This window comes from Penaeus monodon, chromosome 1 (genome assembly GCF_015228065.2).
Source record: "Penaeus monodon isolate SGIC_2016 chromosome 1, NSTDA_Pmon_1, whole genome shotgun sequence".
NCBI classification, from domain to species: domain Eukaryota; kingdom Metazoa; phylum Arthropoda; class Malacostraca; order Decapoda; family Penaeidae; genus Penaeus; species Penaeus monodon.
The window spans coordinates 18050046-18055045 of NC_051386.1; positions in this window are offsets into that span (position 1 = coordinate 18050046).

Below are 5000 nucleotides of genomic sequence, written 5' to 3' on the forward strand. Positions count from 1 at the left end.
AAAGAGAAAAAAAGAAAAAAGAAAGAAAGAAAAGAAAGAACAAAAAGAATGAAAGAAAATAAATAAATAAATAAATAAATAAATAAAATATATATTTGGAAGTACAATTAAATATACATGAATACAAATGTATATACACAGAATTATTAGGAAAGTTATTATATGTACACAAAAGTAATGGAGTTTTGATTGTAATAAAAGAAATAGAAATAACTATAACAAATAACTAGCCTAAAATGACTAACAAGGAAAGAAATAATTAGAAAATAATAATATGAAGGAAAATATATTCATGGTGTGTGTAACAAAATCAAGCGACCACATGTATGTCCGTAAATGCATGTATGCATATATGTGTTTTTGTGAAAAATCTAACGCAGGAATATGAATTTAACCTTGATAAATCTCGTAAAATACAGACACACATATACACGCACGCACACACATGCACACGCGCACACAAAAGCACGCATTCACACACACACACACACACACACACACACACACATAAAATACACAAATGCATACACATTACTCATACACTCATATACACAAATATACACCCAATCACGCAAGTGAACACACAACCATACACTTTTAAATCATGATAGACAGTATATCGGCTACATATCAACAGCACCTCCTTGTGTTGAGATGATGAGATGAGAACGTTTGTAGATTGGAGTCACTTCAGAACGCGTGGCAAATGAATTAAGATCCTTTTCTTCATCTTCATTATTATCATCTAATTCTTCTTCTTCATCTTCATCGCCTTCTTTTTCTTGTTCTTCTTCTTCATCTTCTTTTTCTTTTTCTTCTTCTTCTTCTTCATCGTCTTCTTCTTCTTTCGTTTCTTCTTCTTCTGCCTCGTTCTTCTTCTTCTTCTTCTTCTTCTTCTTCTTCTTTTCTTTTTCTTCTTCTTCTTCTTCTTTTCATCTTCATCGTCTTTTTCTTCTGCTTCTTCCTCTTCTAAACCTTAGCGTATAATGCTGAAATGTGGAGACTAGGGGTAGACACTGATATGCTATTTTGAAAATTGTACAAAATGAAAGGGGAAGGGGGGGGGGTGGCTCAATGGCAGATAAGTAGCCATGCAACTGCAAGAAACAAGTTCGTTCCCTGCCAGCAGACTCAGTAGAGAGTAAGTACCGGTATCAGCTTGGGGTTTAGATAAGAGAGGAGCTGAGCTGGCCACCTGCAGCAACATCTCACTTTTGAAATATGAAGTAGTAGTGTTATTACTATTAGAAAGGGGAGTTTTATAAGGTGTATGGAGTCTCATCTAAAGAACTGTATTTTTGCATGAAGCATTCCTTCTTAATGCAAACAAAAAACAAACAATCACACGAATAAATCAAGAGACAAACAAGCAAATCGATAAAAAAGAAACGAATATAACCCATATTAAAAATGTATATATATACATAAACGTAGATCTCTCTCTCGCTCTCTCTCTCTCCCCCTCTCTCTCTCTTTCCCTCTCTTTCTCTTTCTCTCTCTCTCTCTCTCTCTCTCTCTCTTTCTCTTTCTCTCACTCTCACCCCCCCCTCTCTCTCTCTCTCTCTCTCTCACTCTCACTTACTCACTCTCTCTCTCCCTCTCTCCCTCCCTCTCTTACGCATAAGAATCTCAATGAGGCCTGGAAGCTAAAATCCGAAATATCCAATGATGAATACAAGGAAACGATCAAGGACTTTCAAGGAGATTGGAAGGAAACCAGACTATGATTTGGTCCTCTTAGCGGATGTGTCAAAATCTATCAATAGATATGGACAGATACAGCCCGTCTTACACTCGGGATCACTCAGCAGATGAGTCCATCAAACCTCGAGTCAATCACGAAGAGTGCGTACCACGAAGGAAAAAAAAGGGAAAGAAAAAAAGAAAGAAGAAAAAAAAGGAGAAAATAAATAAGAAAAAAGAAGAAGAAAACGAAGAGGGAAAAAAAGGTCACACAAAACCACTCAATTCTGTTACTGATGTGAAGTTTGAGGAAGGGAAGTTCAAGCTGCGAAGAAAGGGAGAGGGGGAGGGAGAAGGAGAGGGGGAGGGAGAAGGAGAGGGGGAGGGAGAAGGAGAGGGGGAGGGAGAAGGAGAGGGCGAGGGAGAGGGGCAGGGGGAGGGAGAGGGGCAGGGGGAGGGAGAGGGGCAGGGGGAGGGAGAAGGGAAGGAGAGGGGCAGGGTGAGGGAGGAGGGGAGATGCTTAGATAACAGCTCTGTGCGAAAATGAGCTGCTATTTTTGTAGTCGTGTATTCTTTATATATTTTTCCTTTTATATGATATAAAGATGCTTTTTGGTGGCTATCGGTGTTATTATTGTGTTGATATTATTGGGAATGAAATTCACAGTAAATTTAATGGTGTGTGTGATTAGTATTAGCTTATGAAGAGAAGGGCTATTTGATAAATGTCACAGATATAAAATTAATCGTAAACACAAAAAAAATTTGAATTATCTTTCGCAAAATAAATAACCTTTATGGAATCGTAAATATACATAACCACAAAACAATACCACAAATAAACAAACAACATAACACGGTCAAACGAAAGCGAGATTCTCACTTAAATACGCACAATAAAAGCCCTAATTTCACCTAACACATTTCCTTACGCCTTCACCTTACCCACCAGATCACCTTCACCTATAAACCTACAAGGAGGCAAACAGGTGTCAACATACCAAACTTTGGCAAGTACATCCTCATCCTTGTAACTAAGTTCTGTCAACTACCGTAAACTCATGGTAGCTGTTGCGAAGTTTCTGAAAAGTTAAGATGTATCTATAGTTTGGAAAATCAATTAGGTGATTTATCTAATTGTGAAGAGAGAAAAGTAATTATTGGTTGTATTCTGGTATATGACATCCCTTCCTTTGTTCACCAAATAGGGATGAATCTAGACCTGAGAGATATCAATTTTAAGCGTTGCTTTGATTGATAAATCACAAGAGATAAAGTAAAGTGTCTGCTATGTGGTTATGATTTACGTAAATGATAAAAACAACGAAAGCGGGAAAAGTAGATTTAACGCGACGTTGAAACTGAAATGATACGAAGATGATAAACTCCAATAAACAAAACTAAAAACTAAAACTGACAACCTAAGTAAATCACCATAAAAAGAGGCTATCCAATATTCTAGTAAAAAGAAGGTTTTCAAAGAGACAGTATACAAACTAAGTAGGATTCTTGAAAAAACTCAAAATTACGAATTCTTTATTCTACTGAGAGAGTAGCAGCTTACATGAACATAGTGTAGTGAGCTGTCGCTTTTATTGCCTCTTTCGCAAAAGAGGCAGTAAGAGACGACCTTTGACGAGGAAACGAGTCTAGATGCCCGAGCATCTCCTGGCGCACGACCTCGTTTGCATAAATAAGGTAGGGTCAACCACCTTGCTTGAGTTGCGCGCAGACATCAAGCTCATTAGCTATGGTTGGCTGTTCTTCAGATAATCGCCATTGTTCTTAAATTTTGTCATTCTATTTTATTTTATTTAATAATAATAATAATAATAATAATAATAATAATAATAATAATAATAATAATAATAATGATAATTATTATTATTATTATTATTAATTTATTTATTATTATTTTTTAAATATTTTATGGATTCTTACAGTGAGTCTGCGGTATTACAGGTATTGTTTTTATTTCGTTTTATTTAAGATTGGTGTAAAGATGTTTATTACAATGAGGGTTTGCCGGCACAGTTAAGACACCGTTTTAAACGAGAGTGACTGTCTTTGATTGTCGTATTGAAAGACGCAATACTATTCGTATTTTATTTTACGAAGTATAATACACACACACACACAACAAATGAACACAGGCATAATACGCATATAAAAGTTTGAGTTATAACGTTCACTTTTTTTCACTGTTCATTGCTTTTAGCGTTCATCTACCAGTTACCGCGCACTTCACACAATCTTGACCAGCATCCAGTCTCCATCTCGCTGGTTCTTCTTTAGATTACTGCCGGTAGTACGGCTCCTCATTAATATCAGCCCACAGTTCTAAAAGAACCATAACAAAAACGAAATACAAAACTGACCCGTGTTCCCATCTCCATGTGTTAATCAATGCAATTTATATTTCAACCTAATTTACATTTATACAATATAAAAACAAACAAAGCTATGTATTCCTATACATATAAGACATACCTTATATATGAGAATTCTAACTAAATTGCCAGCAGCCGACATGACACTAGCGTGGCCCACAACTCGGGACTACTACACCTCTGCTAGAAAGACATTTCATCTTGCCTTGGCCTACCACGAAAGCTACCCATACCCCACAGACTACTGTGACGTCACGCCCGCGAACTGTCGCGTTACACTAATTAACGATTTTTACCATATTAGTAACTGAGATGGTATGACAATTGGCCTCTTTTTAAGTGTATTTGTGCTATGCGTTTATGTTTTTCGGAGTTTTATTTTATTTTCTTGTGTGTTACTGATTTGATTTTAATAATGATTGTTCTGATTTTTGCCTTTTGTTTCGTTTTTACGTCAGTTGATATGAAGACTTTAAATGGCAATGGCAGAATACGAATGAATGAATAAATGATGGAAATGAAGAAAATAAATTATAAATTCATAACAGAAGTATAAATCAGATCTTACCTATTTTATCAAATGATCTCACGGTTTGGCTTTAAAGATGTGAATATACTTACTCCGATAAAATAATAGAAATGATAAAGCGTAGCAAGGGTTCTAATTTATTTGCTTTATTTTAACTCTTTCTATTTTAATAATAACTTTAATTAAATAACTTTTTTTTAACCAATTATACGCATTTTGAATCATTATCTATATTGTTGGTGAATGTTTTGAGCGAAAAACTTTGTTTCGCCTTTCTTATTTATGAAAGACGATACCAGGTATGATATCGCACAAGAAATGCGTCAGTAACGATTATTTTGTGCCGAAAGAGGAGACCGGAAGCTTAGGTCTCGATGGCTCTTACGGCCCCGCATACG